This window comes from Schistocerca serialis, chromosome 1 (genome assembly GCF_023864345.2).
Source record: "Schistocerca serialis cubense isolate TAMUIC-IGC-003099 chromosome 1, iqSchSeri2.2, whole genome shotgun sequence".
In the NCBI taxonomy this organism is placed as follows: Eukaryota; Metazoa; Arthropoda; class Insecta; order Orthoptera; family Acrididae; genus Schistocerca; species Schistocerca serialis.
Window position 1 is genome coordinate 1,123,102,613 of NC_064638.1, and position 22,143 is coordinate 1,123,124,755.

Genomic DNA, 22,143 nt, shown 5'->3' on the forward strand with positions numbered 1-22,143 from the left:
GTAAGTATTTTTGTTTGTTACTGAACAAGAAACTACACTCTTAACAACTTCTTAACGTTGCTTCAATTTCAACATTTTGTCGACAGGAAATCAGCAACTTAATTAAATTCCTTAACGCTTTTACTAACGATTCTGTCAACAGTTGCAGTATCTTTATTAGACGACTAGTTTCGAACTTGATAGGTTCGTTTTGGAGCTTGGCCTACTGAGCCTACAAAACGCAGTACGTAGTTGTCAGTGAACAGTGAGTACAAAAGTGGAATTACAATAAGAAGTTCAAATGTAACAGAAATTAATTATTTGAATACAAACATACCTACTCTGACAGTGCCTAATCTTAAAAATAAACATAAAAGTTTCAACAAGTGCTTTATAAATGTTTACAGAATGACTGCCACAATTCGCACATGCCTCTTACCAAATCAAACTGGAGGTGAACGTAGCTAGCAGTTCCAGGAAACTTTCATGTTAGTCCTGTTGTCGTAAATCACAGAGGACGAATACTGATATACGGATACTCAAGCATTTCACATAATTCCAAACAATTTTGCGTAGCATAATGTTTCGTACGAGAGCGCTTTGTAGTGGATATCAAATTACTTGAGTGCAATCCGTAATTAGATATGCATGTCAAGCCGGCAAACATGTTAGATTATGGTGTTTGAATTTTAAACAACGTTTCGGGGTGAGAACGTAAGTGCATCTGCAATTGGATTAGAATGTCTAGTTATTAAATGTTAGATCATGATGTTTTTGTCTGACTGGTGGTGTAACCATAGAGACACTATATGAAAAAGGTTGTTCATGCAGTATGCACGACCAGTAACGCAAAATTGTTTGATACTATGTAAAATGCTTGAGTATCCGTACTTCAGTATTCGTCCTTTGTGGTCTACAACAGGACTCACATGGACGGATAGACGCTTTGAGTACAGGATAAGGCGATTTCAAGGCGGTCGGACATGACGAGACGTCGTAGTGATTCTATGCCATGAGACGCTGTTTTAGTAGGACTATGTAACTGTTTCTTACAAAAATTACTGGCTGAATAAACGATATATGTTGTATGTATGCAAACTATTTTTGTATGTAGACTTTTGTAAGTATGTATGTATGGAAGTCTGCATGTACAACACAAAATTTGTATGGAGCAACAAATGTGATTTTTATTTGTTTAATTGTTTTTTATATTAAATGTGATTGGTTAATAAAGGAGCTGTGACGCCCCCTATTTTAACTCGATGCACATATTGGTCGTGGACACCCACTTTAACGTGATATGCCTGTCTTATGTTAACATATGTACACACGACATTAGTATTTGTATTTGTGTAATACTTGTAATTTGTTGTCGTTCCCTGTATTGATGTCAGGTTTAATAAAGGTGTTTAAAGGCATCCACATTTAAACAGCGACATGCCAATTAGCTGAGGATGTGAGCTTGTATGTGAGGCGCGACGCTAGCGCCATCGAAAGTTTCCTGGTGTCGCTAGTTATGTTTATGCCACGTTTGATTTTGACTTGATAAGAGCCATGTGTGGATTGTGGCATTCATTTTGCAAACATTTATAAAAAATGTCTTGACATTTTGATGTTTCGTATTAAGATCAGACACTGTCGGTGAAAGTACGCTTGTTTTCAGATAGTTAACATCCGTTATATACCAACTTCTTATTGTAATTATACTTCTGTATTACTATTAACTGACAATTATGTAATGCTTTTATCTGTAGACCTGGCTTGAAAATAAAGATGTGAAGTTCGAAAATAGTTGCCTAATATTTTGCTGACAGAATCGTTAATAAACGCTTTAAGGAGTTCTCAACGTTGGTTGACATCTTTTAACCCGGCTGTTAGTTGCTAGACACTTTATCATCAAATACGACTGAGAACCGCAAGCCACACCAATACTCGATTCGACCCGCATACAGCCCACGGGTCGCAGTTTGACGACAATTGTTCTCAACACTTTTCATTCTGTTTCTATGAATATATTTTTTGAGGAAACAAATATGACATGTGTGTAAGATACTTTTCCCATTCTTTCCGATCCCAGCAGTGTTTAGAATTTACCAGACGACCTTTGTCAAGGACATGCGTTGTGAAGATTTCCAAGAGGGGGTTTGCGTCCGAGCTAATTTTATCTTTCTACGACATTTCGGCAACTTCCTTAGTCGTCTTCGTCAGGTATCGAGCTCGCTACTGGGTTTCTCGACTACAACCAGCCCAACTGTCTGTGTACAAAATAAACATTTAATAGTGGCCGAGCGGTTCTAGGCGCTACAGTCTGGAACCGCGCGACCGCTACCGTCACAGGTTCGAATCCTGCCTCGGGCATGGATGTGTGTGATGTCCTTAGGTTAGTTAGGTTTAAGTATTTCTATGTTCTAGGGGACTGATGACCTCAGCAGTTAAGTCTCATGGTGCTCAGAGCCATTTGAACCATTTGAAACATTTAATACGTTGACAGTGTTTATTTAAATTAATGAGTTGAAATTCAATAAACAAATAATTTTCTGAAAGGGACTTATTAGTCTGGGTTACACTAAAACATAGCTTATTTTCAACAATGGTACAGATGATTATTGCTATATTTGTAACATTTACGTGTCATGTGCCTAGAAAAGTGTATAACTGGTCAAGATCGTCACACGGTCAAATAAAGAAATAAAAATTTATTTATTTGTGTTTTTATTTCGGAGGATGTGAGTAGTTAAATTTGATTGCTGGAATTGCGTGTAACCATGTGACATTTTCCGTTTATTGTGTCACGAAACATTCAACACACGTAAAAAGGTTGCTGGTTTTAAGTTAGGTGCACCCGTTTCAAACTCGCAACGTCACGAGTACGTGAATTAAGAAGGAAATCGGGTTATATGCATTTCGATGCCTGTCTTTGGCTAACGCTTGCTGAATACTACGTAGCAGTCCTTCAGTGTGGCAACAAGAAACCGCAAGCCGTTATCGGAAATTGCGCTGCGAGTGACGTCCCTGAAACTCCTCTTCCTTTTGGAGATTTCCTTTGCTCCACTCTTCTCAAATAGCACGATCTCACCCCAGGCAGAGCCAGTTTTATGTGTATAATTCGCTTCCATTATTGAGAGACCAATATGAACATTTCATTGTACAATCATCAACAGTTTCCTTCTACTAGCGGCTACAGGCATCCGCCAAATTTCTCCGCGTTTTATGATCTTCAACTTTATTTCTGACTTTGTGGACAGTCACCCCCCCCCCCCTTCCCGCCCTCCCCCCTGTCCTACTTTTTGCCGTTTCTTACCTCACCAGTAAGTGTGCGTTTGTAGCTAACAATTTATGATCCATGCTTTTTTTCAGTTCCTATTATACGATTAATGGATATCTTATGTGCATGTTTCATATTGATGTCAATGCAGTGTTACGCTTACGTATGACATGAAATTAAGACTTCGATCTCAAAATGGTGGACAAATTCTGCATTGCCTGCCAGAATTAACCCAAAATCAACTTCAGAGCCGCAGATAATGAATTTATGAACATTGCAAAAAATTCAAAACAGGAGGTTCTTTTTCGTAAACAGTGAACTATAAAACTGATTTGAATTACTTACGCCGGCCGGTGTGGCCGTGCGGTTCTAGGCACTTCAGTCTGGAACGCGTGGCCGCTACGGTCGCAGGTTCGAATCCTGTCTCGGGCATGGATGTGTGTGATGTCCTTAGGTTAGTTAGGTTTAAGTAGTTCTAAGTTCTAGAGGACTGATGACCACAGATGTTGAGTCCCATAGTGCTCAGATCCATTTGAACCATTTAATTACTTACATTCCTTTATTGCTTCTAACTGTAAATACTATGTAGTAAATTTTTTAATTCAGAGTCTTAATTACAAACTTTATTAAGATATTAGCAGTTTGAAGTAATGAGAACATGTACTAATTTGCAATGAAGTGATGTTTAACCACTCAAACTACATTTATCGTGAACCCATTTGGAAATTCCATTAAGACGGATCTGTCTATTTTTCGGACAAAATCTTGTCGAAAAGTGGCGTGATACTCGAAACGGCCCGTCTTAAGTGGTAACAAAACTAAAAATACGTGCGCAAAGTCGCACAGCCGACAGCGACCCATCACAAGTAAATTTGGGGCTGACGTGGATACTGTAGAATGACAAAGTTATTTACTAGTTGTATTAATATTTTACCACTCTAAATCTGGGTTCTCTACGTAATACTTTAACGGATTTTTTAGATATATGTACCCTCTGGCAGAAAACTATTTTTACTTCTGTTTTTCCTTGGTAAATGGAAGTTAAGTCTGACTCCAGTATCATGACTATGAATGCTACTCTTAGGGTAATAATTAGTAGTGTTCTTCTTAATGCTCATAAGTCATAACAGACTGATAAGCTCACCAGACAAAATATTACTCATCCGTATGAAAGAGCACATTGGTTGATTTTCACGTCAGTGAAAATATGTGTATCTACCTATCGATTATATGGAATCAGTGCCGTAATGCGAGTCGATGAAATGAAATGGTAGAATGTTAGGAACTATCGTGCCCCATCACAAACGGCGAGAAACAATCTGCCCGATTTCTTGGTTTATCAACTCGGGCTGTCCTACGTATCGAAGAGGAACGGTGTACAACTAACAACCAGGGAACACGTTGTAAAGACAGCGGTGTTAAAAAGATCGTAACCGACAGAGATCCGACACAAGTGTCATCCCTCGTCAGGGATGGTCGGTTTCAAATCCGACAGGGAATGCTGCTATCAGCGAATGAAAGTCTGTTTAAACCAATTTCCAAGCGAATGCACGGAAGTGACATTTGTAAAGGCAATTGCTCACGCTGGCACATAAATCTGCACGACTTCAATGGTCCAAAAAAGACAGAAACCGAACAGTAGCTGACTAAAGACATGTAGTGTTGCCCGATAAGCCGTGATTTGCTTCTTCTTAAATGACGCAAGGCGTCGGGAGCAACGGTGGCCCAACGATGCGTTTAACTCAAAATGTATCGAGGGTGTAGTTACGGCCAGAGATGGTTTTATGATGTTTTGTGAGTACGAGTATCATAACTTACGCTCACTCTTTCAGGTTAGCATAAACCAGGATGTTTATTCAGTACTGCCATTGACTAAGAGTTGTCCTATCTTTTACATCTTCATGATGATTGTGCAGTGAAAAATCCCCTCAGCATTACGGGTCGTTGATGAAATAGAGCTCGCTGAAAACAATACATTTATCTAGGCGGTATGGTCAGGTTCTTTTAAATTTCATGATTTGGACACTGAACGATTAATTTTCTTCAGCATTGCTTTTGTTTTCATTGTGTCATACTTCAGCATAAAGCTGCAAATTATGTCTATTCTGACACAATCAGCTAAGCTGAACTTCTTCTTCACAGTTACTTTTCGCCACCAACTCCATAACAACAGCTCCATGACAGCTACATAACAACTACTGACTCGAAGAATTACACAAAGTTGCAGTAAGTCTCAGTACAGCAATTTTAAACAATATCGATTTACATCTAGAAATGTTAATACACTGTTAATTATGTTTTATAAATATTGTCAAATTATTACACAAGACAAATTATAGTATGATAATTTAAAATATTATTATAATTTTGAATTAAGTTGGAAGTATGAAAAATAATTATGTTTTCTGAGAAATAAAACTTATGTTAATTTCATGTTTTTATTTCTATTTATGAAAAAGTAAGAGTAAGTTTTGTTATCAGAAATACAATAAAACAATGTTATTATTTTGATTTAGTTGGGTTGTGTCATGAATCTAATCCATCGTATTCTCCGATATGTGACAGAGATAGCACTGACCAGATCCATTACACCATATTTGAAACAGTTGATGAAACGTAGTAATCAACATTTCTGTAATTCATTAGCTCTATGGGATCCAATCATCAATGGCGTTAGTGAGATATAGCATACGTGAAGAAACCTGTGGACTCTTCTATTCGACGAACTACACACATCAAAAAAAGTTTTGCATCACCCCGGTTCCCAGAACTCCTGAAGATAGACGTTGAGTGTGGTAATTGTGTCACAGACACAGTCCATTTGATTGTTCAGTGATGGCACTAAACCCGCCCAAAGATGTAAACAACTATGCATGAGCAGCGCCTATTAGACGGAGCCGGCCGAAGTGGCCGTGCGGTTAAAGGCGCTGCAGTCTGGAACCGCAAGACCGCTACGGTCGCAGGTTCGAATCCTGCCTCTGGCATGGATGTTTGTGATGTCCTTAGGTTAGTTAGGTTTAACTAGTTCTAAGTTCTAAGGGAACAATGACCTCAGCAGTTGAGTCCCATAGTGCTCAGAACCATTTGAACAATTTTTTTTATTAGACGGAGGAGGTCCGACAGCCGATAAGTTCCAGTTATTCCACCAGGAAGGAGTTACTCGGTTCGTGTTGTCTGTAGTTCAACCACGCGGTTCGATCGCGTCCGCATTGTTACTTTGTGCCAGGAAGGGCTCTCAACAAGGGAAGTGTCCATGTGTCTCGGAGTGAACCAAAGTGAAGTTGTTCGGACATGGAGGAGATACAGAGAGAAAGGAACTGTCGATGACATGCCTCGCTCAGGCCGCCCAAGGGCTACTATTGCTGTGGATGACCGCTACCTACGGATTATGGAACGGAAGAACCCTGACAGCAACTCCACCATGTTGAATAATGCTTTTCGTGCAGCCACAGGACGTCGTGTTACGACTCAAACTGTGCGCAATAGATTGCATGATGCGCAACTTCACTCCCGACGTCCATGGCGAGGTCCATCTTTACAACCACGACACCATGCAGCGCAGTTCAGATGGGTCCAACACATGCCGAATGGACCGCTTAGGATTGGCATCACGCTCTCTTCAAAAAAATGGTTCAAATGGCTCTGAGCACTATGGGACTCAACTGCTGAGGTCATAAGTCCCCTAGAACTTAGAACTACTTAAACCTAACCAACCTAAGGACAACACACACGTCCATGCCCGAGGCAGGATTCGAACCTGCTACCGTAGCGGTCGCGCGGTTCCAGACTGTAGCGCTCTCTTCACCGATGAGTGTCGCATACACCTTCAACCAGACAATCGTTGGAGACGTGTCTGGAGGCAGACCGGTCAGGCTAAACGCCTTTTGGGGTGGCATTATGTGGGGCAGACGTACGCCGCTGGTGGTCATGGGAGGGGCCGTAGCGGCTGTACGATAAGTCAATGCCATCCTCCAACCGACAGTGCAACCATATCGGCAGCATATTGGCGAGGTATTAGTCTTCATGGACGACAATTCGCGTTCCCATCGTGCACATCTTTTGAATGACTTCCTTCAGGATAACGACATCGCTAGACTAGAGTGGACAGCACATTCTCAAGACATGAACCCTTTCAAACATGCCTGGGATAGATTGAAAAGGGGTTTTATGGACGACGTGATCCATCAACCACTCTGAGGGATCTACGCCGAATCGCCGTTGAGGAGTGGGACAATCCGGACCAACAGTGCCTTGATGAACTTGTGGATCGTGTGCCACGACGAATAAAGGCATGCATCAATGCAAGAGGACGTGCTACTGGGTATTAGAGGTACCAATGTGTACAGCAGTCTGGACCACCACCTCTGAAGGTCTCGCTGATCGTGGTACAATATGCTATATGTGGTTTTCATGAGCAATTAATAGGGCGGAAATGATGTTTATGCTGATCTCTATTCCAATTTTCACTACAGGTTCCGGAACTCTCGGAACCGAGGTGATGCAAAACTTTTTTTGATGTGTGTATGAGCATGGCATGACGCGAAGCTACACGGCAGCAGCGCAGGGTCCCTTCGTTGTGACTACTTTTGTTCCGGCGTAAAGTCAAGCGCCGGCACCTGGTCGGGAACGTTAGAGCAGAGTAGGTTGTAAAGAAGATGTCTGCCTATTGCACGCGGATCGACCCCTCTCTAGGACGGCAACCCGACGGCAGCGCCCTCGACACGAAGAGGTCATAAGCGCCGCCCCGCCTAGCCGCGTCCCAGTTGAAGACTAGCAGTTCGCCGACGTCGACAGCAGCATCAAGAATACTTAGGAACTGTATTACTTCTCTTGTAATACAAACTGTCTATACCGAAGAGATTTCTTGTTTGTCTGTCGTCCTTTGCTCGCGACGTATCTGTATCTCACAAGGATAAGTATTGTGATTATTTCCTTTTGTAATAACCTTCGTTAATACGATTGCTTGAATTGTTCTCTAGCGAAAAGAGAAAGCAGGTTTCCTTGCTACCCCACATTTGACGATTAGGCAGGATACAATAATTTTTTGGTCTGGCGTGCTTAAATGTTAATCAGATTAGTTAAAATGTGTATAGATGAATCTTTATGTCGCATAAAGATACAGGTAGGAGAAAGAAGATTTTAAGGTGTACACTGAACTGAGACAAGGGGATGCCATTTCACCTATTTTATTTAACCTTGACCTAGAGAAGATCGATAGAGAATCTTCTAAAACCAGTCCACAAGGGATCCAACTACAGGATGTAAACACTACAAGACTTGCCTATGCAGATGATGTAGCACTAATGAGTAGTTCCAAAAGAGAATTAATCAGAATGATGCAAAATTACTACAAAATTGCTGAGAAAACAGGATTACATGTTAATGAAGAAAAGACAGAATACCTGACTGTAGATGGATTCAATTTCAAGACTGTTGACCGCTTCAAGTACCTAGGAAGTCTTTTTAGTAATAACAACAGAACAGATATAGAAATAGATGCCCGTTTATCAACAGCAAACAAGGCACTTTTTAGTTTCATCAAAATTCTAAGAAAAAGATCACTTAGCAGTAACTTCAAAATCCGCTTATATCAAACGACCATTATACCTGTGATGTTATATGGATGAAAACATTAATATTTAGAAAGAAATATGAAGAAAAACTGTTAATATTCGAAAGAAAAGTACTAAGGAAAATTTTTGGACCTGTATACGATAAAAATCACATGGAATGGAGAATAAGAAGAAATGAAGAATTAAGAGGGCTGTACAAACATCGTAACATCGTCGAAGTGCTCAAGAAGAGAAGGTTGACTTGGGCAGGCCATATAGCAAGAATGACAGAGAATAGACTACCTAGAATGGCATTCAGCAGAACAGTAAATGGAATAAGAGGAAGAGGGAGACCCAGAATCAGATGGCGGGATAACATTCGGGAGGACACAACTAGAATGAACAGCAACAGCAACTGGACAAATAGCGCATTGGACAGGCAGAAGTGGAAGAGGCTCATAGAGCAGGCGTATGGTCGATAAGGCCCTTGCCACATGTAAAGTAAAAGGGCTTAAATGAAGTCACATGTTGCAGTTGGAATCCCCAGCTGTTTAAAGAGATCTTTAAAGTGAAACCATTACTACACTGCTTCCCACCAAAATACAAAACGAAGAAGGACTGGCGATATCACAGCTAAATTGGTTTGTGAGATAACAAATGGTTCAAATGGCTTTGAGCATTATGGGACTTAACATCTGAGGTCATCAGTCCCCTAGAACTTAGAACTACTTAAACCTAACGAACCTAAGGACATCACACACATCCATGTCCGAGGCAGGATTCGAACATGCGACCGTAGCAGTCGCGCGGCTCCGGACTGAAGCGCCTAGAAGCGCTGGGAGATAACACATTGTACAAATATCGCATGACTGTAAATACAGCCCCGTCTGAAATGAGGAAGATCATGAAAGCAGTACTGATTGTTGTCGCCATTGCTGGCTACAACAGATGGTGCACGCCTCGGAACTGAATCAGAGAGGTTATGGATGTGTCGTCGGGGTACAGCAGTCCATGCTGCTTCCACATGTTGCCAAAGTTGATGTGGTGCAACAGCGAGTGGTGTATCCCAGAACAGTAGTTCCGCTATCATCGACCAGACGTCTTCAGTAGGCGAGAGATCGGGAGAAGAGGGAGACCAAGGCAGCAATGCAATTCGATGGGCGACGAAGAAGTCTTGAACACCGGGTGCCACGTGTGATCGCGCATTATCCTGTTGCAATGTGACCGTTGGCAAGCTCCGAAGGTATGGGAGATGGGAGAGCAACAGCCTCCAACACTTCAGAGATGTAACGCTGGCTGGCTAGTGTGCTGGCAGTGCGTACTGGGGGGAGGGGGGGGGGGAGGGTCCATCCCAAACCATAATACCGCGAACAGGACCAGATGGCTATGCACAAGGTAACAGTTCAACAGTCTGTTACCACGGTGTCTCCACACTCTACTCCGACCGTCCTGGTGGTGCAGGCAGAGTGGGGATTCGTCCTTAAAAACATTGTCGTTCCATTCGGTTGTCCATGTCCATCGTTTGTCGCACCATTGCCGGCATGAACGCCTGTGGCGTTGAGTCAGTATAAACGCAGCAATGGACGCCTTGCGGACAGTTCGCTCTGCTGCGAACGACGTCGAATAGTACGCGCGGACACTGCTTGTTGCGCAAGAGACTGAATTTGTTGTGATATGGTTCGCCGTGTGGCAGAGAGATCCATCACTGCCATGTTTACAACATGCCTGTCATCGCGTGTAGAGGTGCAAACAGGTGGGTGCAATCTGTCCCGTCGGTCCGTCGTTCTCTCCTACATCCAGCGATTAAAGATACGCTTCACAGTTGCTTGGTTCCGTCCGACACGGTCACCGATTTCTCTGAAGGGTAGTCTACAATACCATTCTTCCTCCGTCGAACCCCTAAACGTGCTCGAAAGACGCTCGCTGTCTTCTATGAGGTATACTGAAGTTGCTTAAGCAAAGCTACCGCACGAAAGAACAATTCCAGTATGTCCACACGGCTGCCTGTTCCCCGTGAAGTGCGCCTACGCTGAAACGCTCATCGTGTGCATCTCTCGTCACCGCAAACCCATGCTGCAAATTTCACTTGATCTGGATGCTTCTTCCAGCGTGTTCAAAAATGGTTCAAATGGCTCTAAGTACTGTGGGACTTAACATCTGAGGTCATCAGTCCCCTAGACTTAGAACTACTTAAACCTAACTAACCTAAGGACATCACACACACCCATGCCCGAGGCAGGATTCGAACCTGCGACCGGATCAGCAGCGCGGTTCCGGACTGAAGCGCCTAGAACCGCACGGTCACAACGGCCGGCGATCCAGCGTGTTGCATTTTGGGTGGCCAGCACTGTATTTTTGGTTCTTGTTTTTACGGCTCTCTTTTGCAGGAGTTCTCTCTAAGAACTTTGAGATTGATGGGGTACTGACGTCTTACACTCCTTTCCTCTTCTCATTTTCGAGGCTTCGTTCCAAGGTACTGTACTTACGTGAGCTTCTGTTCAGCGAACTTATCCCTGTTACAGCAAACTTCTTATTTGTTGTGACTTAGGTGGTGCTTCAGTTCTCGTTTTATGTGTTTCTCCTGTATAACGATTCTGTGAATTTTCACGACAGTGAAGTAAAATGAGAAGACCTTATCAGTAAACGCAAACACAGTTGGTTTTTTTCCGAAAAGGGCAGCAAACTTTCGAATGGCTGTGCATCTCAATTCGTTTGACTCCTCATGTGTCATTTCCAAACATTTAATATTTAGCTTTAATACTGGGAACAGTCCTTCAGCCCTCTAAATTACACCAGCCGTCAAGAAAAAAGTGTCAAAAGGTCATTGACATAGGTGGATATACTGCATAATAATGAGACAGAGAACAGAAAATGAATCTGAAGCCATTTTGACTATTTTTCGACCGTTACTGTCTCAAGAAATACGTAAAGGTTTTTAAATTACCGCTACCAGTCACAAACCTTGTTAACTATTGTATTACTTATTTATTTAGCGACATGTTTCGAGGGAATACCTCATCTTCAGGGTAAGTAGCATTATTGTAAAATTGTTTTTGTAATGCCATTTAGCCTGAAGATGAGGTATTCCCTCGAAACATGTCGATTTGTAAGTAAATAATACAATAGTTAACAAAGTTTGTTACTGGTAGCGGTAATTTAAAAAACCTTTACATAGAACAGAAAATGGCCGTGATCTTGGTGAAAAACATTCCCGACATGCGCTGAGTTATTTACAAAAACTGTAGAAAAGGTATAGTTGGCACAAAAGCTGGAAGAATAACGGCAAATGTGGAAATGAACGAATAACCTGGAGAACACAGGAGAAGTAGGAGTCAGCGAAGAAACCTCCACTACTGCACCTACATCTATACTCAGTAAACCACTGTAAAGTGCATGGCAAGGGGTATTTCCACGATCCGTACGGCAGCGGTAACAGCGTGTTGTAAAATATTCATCATTTAATTCCCGTACTTGAAACTTTGTAAGTAGGCTTTCTGGAGATACTTTGCGTGTGTCAGGTTTCTGCCAGTTCAATTTCTTAAGCATCTTTGTGACACTCTTCCAAGGGTCAAACAAACCTATTACCATTCATGCAGCCCTTCTCTGTATATGTTCAATATCCCCTGTTCGGCCTATACGGTACGCGTCCCATACAGTTGAGCAATATTCTAGGATGTGTAACTCGAGCATTTTGTAAGAAATCTCCTTTGCAGACTGTTTGTACCGAATACTGCAGCTCTCTGTCAAGAAATTATCAATCCAGTTACAAATTTCGCTGTTACAGAAAGCGCACAAAGCGTTAATAGAACAAAAAACTAAAAAAGAAGGGTGTGATAGAGAATGTGAGCAGGACATCGCCAAAAGAAATGAAGTAAGACAATAACGCTATACTGAAAGGCGGGGCAGTCGTTTAAGTATATGATGAAAGAAGGCAAATAGCTTGCAACGGCTACAAGAAGAAAAAGAAACAACATAATAAACGAAAATTATAGCTGATGGTAGAGGACAAAACGAGAGGAGGCATAAGAAAATTCTATCAAAGAGTTGAATAAGAGAATAAAACGTTTCAGCCCAAGGCGCTATTTCGAAAGAAAATGGCAGACATCTCAAAGGTGATTAGAAAATATACCTAAACGGTGGAAAGAGTACTTTGATGAACAACTGAAGACGAAGAGGAATGCTAGGATGAGAACGTGGAAATTTTTTAGTATGATGAAGAAGAGAGATTATTAACAAAGGAAGAAGTAAGGAAGCACATAATGAAATTTAACAATAACAGGGCCCCATGGGAAGGTAGAGGAACAGCTGAACTTCCAAAAGCAAGAAAGAAAATTTAACAGAGAAAATCATAATACCATTGAAGACGGTAGAGCAAGTCACACCTATGCTATACTCTTCAGAAGTTTATCTGTTTACCATGTAAATGGTAAAATGAAAAATCATAAAACGGTATGTAAAAATTATAGGGGGATTGCCCTAGCGAATGTGATATACAATTTTTTCACTAAAATTGTAGCTGGGAAAGTAATACAATTTGTGTACAGCACTTTGGGGTAATGCGAAGGAAGATTCCGACAATGAGGATCGACTGTCGGTAAAATTTTTCACAATGAAACAAATATAAGAAAAGGCGTAAGATTTCAGTGTCGAAATATGTAAAATGTACGCCGACTTAATGCAAAGATTTGATTCAGTACATAGGGAGAAGTATTAAAAAATGAGGAAATATGGACCATGGCATAATACCAAATTTGCCAGAGTGACGCATTTTATTAAGACTGCCACTGCGCGGAAGATAACGGAAAAGGCCAGTCACGCTATTGTTAAAGACAGGATTTGCCACACAAGACGAAGATTGGATGCCATTTCAGAAGAATTGTTCCACCTGCATCTGAAGATTGCAGCACATCTGTCGACTGTATCATGGACTGGGTTGATGGAGTGACTTCTGCCAAATTTGAGTGGGTACATAAGGATGCAAGTTCTCGGCAGATATCAAAATTTGATCCTCTGGTGCCACAACAGTCGTCGCCACAGGGGATTACTGCACGACGTTCCGTTGTTATGTTCACGGACAAGAATTTGGACGACGCGACGCTGTCGGTATTAAGTAAGGGTTTGAATTTTGCAACTACGCCTACAGCACCACCTTTGATAAGTTTTATGAGTGGTGGTGAAGAAGCCGTACGACGCCTTTCTATGGAAACTGAAGAAGAAGTAAGGAGGGAAACTTGCCGTGCTCTTCTGAAAGCTCCTCCTCAATGCAGTAACATAACCTCCGCAAAAAGGGCTGCACTGCGAAATCAGATTAGATTAGATTAATACTTGTTCCATAGATCATGAATACGACACTTGGTAATGATGTGGAACGTGTCAGGTTAATAAAAGATGTCTGTACAAGATATTACATTACACAAAATATTGCATGGCACTAATGTTTAAGTTGGTTTTTTTTCCCCTCCCTTAATTTATATCTAAAAATTCAGCCAATGAGTAGAAGGAGTTGTCATCTAGAAATTCTTTTAATTTATTTTTAAATGTTGGTTGGCTATCTGTCAGGTTTTTGATGCTGTTTGGTAGGTGACCAAAGACTTTTGTGGCAGCATAATTTACCCCTTTCTGTGCCAAAGTCAGATTTAACCCCGCATAGTGAAGATCATCCTTTCTCCGGGTGTTATAGCTATGCACACTGCTATTACTTTTGAACTGGGTTGGATTATTAACAACAAATTTCATAAGTGAATATATATACTGTGAGGTTACTGTGAGGATCCCTAGATCCTTGAATAGATGTCTGTAGGATGACCGTGGGTGGGCTCCAGCAATTATTCTGATTACACGTTTTTGAACAATGAATACTTTTCTACTCAACGATGAATTACCCCAGAATATGATGGCATACGAAAGCAGTGAATGAAATTAGGCATAGTAAGCTAATTTACTGAGATTCTTATCACCAAAATTTGCAATAACCCTAATAGCATAAGTAGCTGAACTCAGACGTTTCAGAACACCATCAATCTGTTGCTTCCAGTTTAACCTCTCATCAATGGACACACCTAAAAATTTTGAAAATTCTACCTTAGCTACAGACTTCTGTTCAAAGTCTATATTTATTACTGGAGTTGTGCCATTTACTGTATGGAACTGTATATACTGTGTTTTATCAAAATTTAAAGAGAGTCCGTTTGCTGAGAACCACTTAATAATTTTGTGAAAAACATCATTTACATCACTTAGTTCTTGATTTTTGGATGTTATTACTATACTTGTATCATCAGCAAAAAGAACTAACTTTGCATCTTCATCAATGTGGAATGGTAAGTCATTAATCTGTATCAAGAACAGCAAAGGACCTAAGACCGAACCCTATGGGACCCCGTACTTAATACCCCCCCAAGAGCAGAGGAAGACAGTATTACCATCAAATTGAATGAAAACTTTACGAACAAAAAGTCAGAAGTTGAAAATATTTTTAATAATCATTTTCTAAATGTTGTGGATATAGTAGGATCCAGGTGTTCATTAGAAGATGCTAGGCTGTTAATGGAAGAGGCCATACCTATGCAATTTGATACAATTGAAATCTCACCCACTTCTCCCTCTGAAATTAGGAAAATAATAAACTTGCTTAAAAGCAAAAACTCACATGGAATTGATGGCATTTCCAGCAAAATACTAAAAGCTTGTTCTCAACAGATAAGTAAGATTCTCAGCCACCTGTGTAATAGCTCTCTGGAACAGGGCATTTTCCCTGATAGACTGAAATATGCTATTGTTATACCTTTGCATAAAAAGGGGGATAGATCTGATGTCAACAATTACTGTCCAATCTCCCTTCTAACAGCTTTATCCAAAATTTTTGAGAAAGTCATGTATTCAAGAGTAGCTTCACATATCTGTAAAAATGAAGTACTAACAAAATGTCAGTTTGGTTTCCAGAAAGGTTTTTCAACAGAAAATGCCATATATGCTTTCACCAGTCAAATTTTGAATGATCTGAATAACCGAACACCTCCCATTGGGATTTTTTGTGATCTCTCAAAGGCTTTTGATTGTGTAAATCATGAAATTCTGCTAGACAAGCTCAAGTATTGTGGCATGAGTGGGACAGTGCACAAATGGTTTAATTCGTACCTAACTGGAAGAGTGCAGAAAGTTGAAATAAGTAGTTCTCGTAACATGCAAAGATCAGCACATTCCTCAAACTGGGGAACTATCAAGAATGGGATTCCACAAGGGTCAGTCTTGGGTCCTTTGTTGTTCTTATTATATATTAATGGCTTGCCATTCTATATTCATGAAGAGGCAAAGTTAGTTCTCTTTGCTGATGATACAAGTATAGTAATCACACCTGAGAAACAAGAATTAACTGATGAAATTGTCAATACTGTCTTTCAGAAAATTACTAAGTGGTTCCTTGTAAACGGACTCTCACTGAATTTTGATAAGACACAGTACATACAGTTCCGTACAGTGAATGGTATGATGCCATTAATAAATATAGACCTTAATCAGAAGCATATAGCTAAGGTAGAATATTCCAAATTTTTAGGTATGTCCATTGATGAGAGATTAAATTGGAAGAGACACATTGATGATCTGCTGAAACGTTTGAGTTCAGCTACTTATGCAATAAGGGTCATTGCAAATTTTGGTGATAAACATCTTAGTAAATTAGCTTACTACTTCTATTTTCACTCATTGCTTTCATATGGCATCATATTTTGGGGTAATTCATCACTGAGGAATAAAGTATTCATTGCACAGAAGCGTATAATCAGAATAATAGCTGGAGTCCACCCAAGATCATCCTGCAGACATTTATTTAAGGATCTAGGGATATTCACAGTAGCTTCTCAGTATATATACTCTCTTATGAAATTTGTTATTAACAACCAAACCCAATTCAAAAGTAATAGCAGTGTGCATAACTACAATACTAGGAGAAAGGACGATCTTCACTATTCAAGATTAAATCTAACTTTGGCACAGAAAGGGGTGAATTATACTGGCACTAAAGTCTTTGGTCACTTACCAAATAGTATCAAAAGTCTGACAGATAACCAACAAGTATTTAAGAAGAAATTAAAAGAATTTCTGAATGACAACTCCTTCTACTCCATAGAGGAATTTTTAGATATAAATTAAGAAAAAAAATATATTAAAAAAATTAAAAAAAATAAAAATAAAAAAACACAAAAAAATAAAGTTGTTATATTAACTTAAGTATGTTGTTAAATTAACCTAATTATATCATGTATTGGAAAATTCGACTCGTTCCACATCATTACGAAATATCGTATTCATGATCCATGGAACTAGTATTAATCTAATCTAATCTAATCTAACCAGTTTGAGGAATCAGCTGTTGCTTTAACATTACATGAACCACTTATTTCAACTTTCTGCATTCTTCCAGTTAAGTATGAATTAAACCATTTGTGCACTGCCCCCCTCAAACCATAATGATTTAGCTTATCTAAAAGAATTCAATGATTTACACAATCAAAGGCCTTTGAGAGATCACAAAAAATACCAATGGGTGATGCCCAGTTATTCAGAGCATTTAATATTTGATCAGTGAAAGCGTATATAGCATTTTCTGTTGAAAAGCCTTTCTGAAAACCAAACTGACATTTTGTTAGTACTTTATTTTTACAAATATGGGAGGCTACTCTTGAATACATTACTTTTTCAAAAATTTTTGATAGAGCTGTCAGAAGAGAGATTGGGGATAGTTGTTGACACCGAACGTATCCCCCTTTTTATGCAATGGTTTTACAATTGCATATTTCAGTCTAACGAGGAAAACACCCTGCTCCAAAGAGCTATTACATACGTGGCTGAGAATCCTACTTATCTGTGGGGAACAAGCTTTAACTACCTTGCTGGAAATGCCATCTGTTACGTAAGAGCTTTTACTTTTCAGTGAATTTATTATTTTGCTGATTTCAGAGGGAGAGGTTGGTGGAAATACAGTTGTTTCAAACTGCACAGGTATGGCCTCTTCTATTAGTAGCCTTGCCTCTTCTAGTGAAGATCTAGATCCTATTTTCTACACAACATTTAAAAAATGATTATTGAAAATATTTTCAATTTCTGATTGTTTGTTAGTACACTTGTTATACAGTTTTATGGCACTAATGTCTTCCTGTGCTCTTGGTTTCCCTGTTTCCCTTTCAATAATATTCCAAATTGCTTTAATTTTATTATCAGAGTTACTGATCTCAGACATGATACACAGGCTTCTGGACTTTTTAATAACTTTTCTTAGTACCACACAATAGTTTTTATAATATTGAACAATTTCGGGGTCAGTACTCCCTCTTGCTGTTAGATACAGTTCTCTTTTACGGTTGCAAGATATTCTTATTCCTTTAGTTAGCCAAGGTTTTTTATGTTTTCTTGGAATTATGTTTAACTATTTTCTTGGGAAAACAATTTTCAAATACCCTTAAAAATGTATTGTGAAATAAGTTATATTTCAAGTTTGCATCGGGTTCCTTACACACTTCATCCCAGTCTAGCTGCTGTAGGATTTCCCTAAAGTTTGCAATATTTATATTGTTAATTGAACACACTGCTTTGAAATCCTGATTTGATATACTGCATGGAGCTATGTCATGTACTAGTTGTGCACCATGATCTGAAAGACCGTTCTCAACAGGATAAGCATTTATGTCCTTAAACTTATCTTGGTCTATAAAAAAGTTATCTATCAATGTCCTGCTGTTCTTTGTTATCCGAGTAGGAAAATCAATGATGGAGCTCAAATTGAAAGAAATGAGTAATACTACAAGGTCATTCTTCCTATTACACTCTTTCAGGGAATCGACATTGAAATCCCCACAAACGATAATTTGCTTCCCCCTGTCTGACAGATAGCACAACAAAGCATCCAAGTTTTCTAGAAACAGCTGGAAATTCCCTGAGGGGGACCTATACACTGTTACAATTATGAAAGTGCCATCATTTAGTTTTAGTTCAGTGGCACATGCTTCCATATGTTGCTCTACACAATATTTTTTAGTTTCTAAATTTTTTACACTGTGGAAGCTTTTGACATATATGGCAACTCCTCCTCTCATCATATTATCTCTACTTACATGTGCAGCTAATTTGTACCCACTGATGCTAACCTCCGAGAAGATCCGGACGTTGGGGTACTGAAGGCTGATAAAGGCAATTTAACTGTACTGTTACCTCGCAGTTTGTATGTTGGTAAGATGTATGGTCTACTAAACGATTCTGCCTACAGGAAGATTGATAACGATCCTACAGGACGTGTGCAATGGAAGACATCTACACTCCTGAATTCTTCCTCGTTGCCTCCAGAGACGATCAAGCTCTTAAGACCTCATGGCAGCTTACCTCCAAGATTGTATGGCCTTCCGAAGGTACATAAAGATGGATTACCCTTACGGCCAAAAGTGAGCAATATTTGGGCCCCTACTTACGATTTAGCCAAACATCTTGAACCCTTGCTGAGGACATTTGTGGGCAAATGTCCACATCACATACGAAACTCGGCCAATTTTATCAACAGACTGGGGGCTCTCCGCCTAAGTACTTCTGATCTTTTAGTTAGTTTTGACGTGGTGGCTCTTTTTACAATGGTACCTCTCGCAGACTCCTTGGCACTGATTGGCAATAAGTTTCAGGTGGGAATCACTGCTTTGTTTGCCACGCTCTCTCCTCAACGTATTTTATGTTCAACCAAGAATATTTTGAACAGATTGACGGCGTCGCCATGGGTAGCCCCTTGTCTCCCTTGGTGGCCAACCTTTTTATGGAGGATTTTGAGGAGAGAGCACTTGAATCAGCAGCCCTCAAACCAACTGTTTTTTGAAGGTAGGTGGATGACACTTTCGTAGTGTAGCCTCATGGAGAAGACAAATTAATGGAGTTTTTAGATCACCTTAACTCCATTCATGAGAACATTCGGTTTACCATGGAATTAGAGAAAAATGGTTGCCTCCCTTTCTTGGATGTGCTAGTTAGACGGAAGAGTGATGGCTCTCTGGGGCATTCGGTTTATCGAAAGCCCACACATACTGATTTGTATTTAAATCGTCCAGCTGCCATCACCCATCGCAAACAATGAGTGTACTTAAAACACTTGTAAACAGAGCTCATGTAGTGTCAGATGCAGATACTCGTAGTTTGCCTGAAGAGCTTGCCCATCTGAAGAGTGTTTTCAAAGAGAATGGATATTCTACCCGGAAAATTAGCAAGGCACTTGCAATTAAGCCAACGAAACAGGGAGTGGAGAAAGAAGAGAGCACGCCTACTAAATCTTTAGCTTTTCTTCCCTTTGTTGGCAACAATTCCTTCAAAATTGCAAGAATCCTCCAAGGTTTCGCAGTGAAAGTGATTTTCCGTCCACCATCGAAGATTTCCGACCTGCTGGGATCGGCGAAAGACGATCTGGTGTTGCGGAAGGCGGGAATTTATAAAATACCTTGTCAGTGTGGCATGTCATATATAGGACAAACATTGCGAACAGTAGAAGAACGTTGCACTGAACACCAACGCTGTACTCGCCTTTTGCAACCAAGAAAGTCTGCAGTTGCTGAGCATTGCATTTCCACTGAACACTCAATGGTGTATGACAAGACAACAATTTTGGCCACAGCAACATCCTTTTGGAATCTGTTATAAAATAATCAGTGGAAATTCGCATGACAGACAATCTTATCAACCGTGACAATGGCTACCAGCTAGATAATGCGTGGAACCCCGTCATCTCTAAGATCTGCTCCAGACGAAGACGTCAGAGTACTCCGATGGCCGCGGCAATTGACAACGCCGAAGACAGCTGAATTCTGCAGTTCCACCAGCGAGGGCGCTGCTGGTGGGCGGTGTAGTTCGTCTGTCAATACGATTTTGACGCATGCGCGGAATACTCGCTGCACGGAGGGCGTCTTCGTCAGTCTAGGATGGCTCAGCTGAGGATGGCTGGCAGTTGTCCAGTCGAAATATCGTGGATGGAAGCTAACGACGACCGGCTGCAAGCTGGAAATCTTTTTGAATACATACCAATGTAATAGTGGCTAAAATACCTCACCGTTATGATCTAATAGAACAATCATGTGTCAACAACGAAATTAATAAAGCAAATAACCTCTATGATTCAGTATGTAAACATTTCAAAAATGTAACAATGATTGACATGAATGATATTTCAGACTGCTGCCACACCACAATTGTTCCCCTTAGCAAACCTTGTCACTGTAACAGATCTTGTCATACAAGCCATGGTCAGCATCTAAATGGCTTACAAAAGTCACTTCTAAGCAAAAAAATTCTTGGGATTGTAAGAGAAAAATTAAGCTCTGCTAACAAAACAATTTATAGGCTTTAGTTCAAAGATATGGTACAGGGAAACTCCCAGTAGTGACCAAATATAACACAAGTTGGATTTGGTCACAACAGTTTGCAAGGGACAAAAAAACGATTTAATGTTATTTCATGTTAATGTACAATCCCAAAGACAGACAAAATTAACTATAGCATGCTGTGTATTAATGAGCATTGGCTGCATGACTCAGAAATAGATTTGTCTGTTCCTTATGGCTACATATTAGCGACAAAATATTGTAGAACAAATATTGCATATGGTAGAGTTGCAATCTACATCAAAGAAAACTTAAATCTGCAGCATTCAGTGATAGACCTACACAAACATTGCATTGAAGATGTATTTGAAGTAGGAGCCATAATATTGCCTACCCAAAAAATTGTCATTGCTTCTGTGTACCGTACACCAGCCTCTGACGAGGAAGTTGTTACAGACAAACTAAATTCACTAATCAAATTATTCACTAAACACAAAAATCACTAAACCTTTATTGCAGGTGACTTCAATATAGATATAAGGGAAAGTACAAAAAATGTAAATGACATGATTAACAGCCTAAAGGCACTAAACTGCTACTGAATAAATGAAAAATCTACTAGACTAGATGCATGCCTTGACAATGTAATTAGTAATGTAAATCAGGATCAACTAAAGCATGATGTGATTAAGTTAGAGTTATCTGATCATGACAGGATATGGGACAGAATAGGCAGTATGAACCCAGAGAGAACTAAACAGTTAGTCACTTTCAGAATACTAAAAGAGAGCAATATTGTACAATTGAAACATGAACTGAAGGTGGTAGATAGGCCAAATACACTACACAATATAAAAAGTCTTGATGAATGTTTCTCTATGTTTTTATATATCATTAAAAATGCAGTATATAGTCACTGTCCACTTATCACAAAAAGATGCACCCCTAACAACAGAAAAAACCTCAGCACTCTAACAGGTGTTACACTCCAGAGCTCAAGCAAATG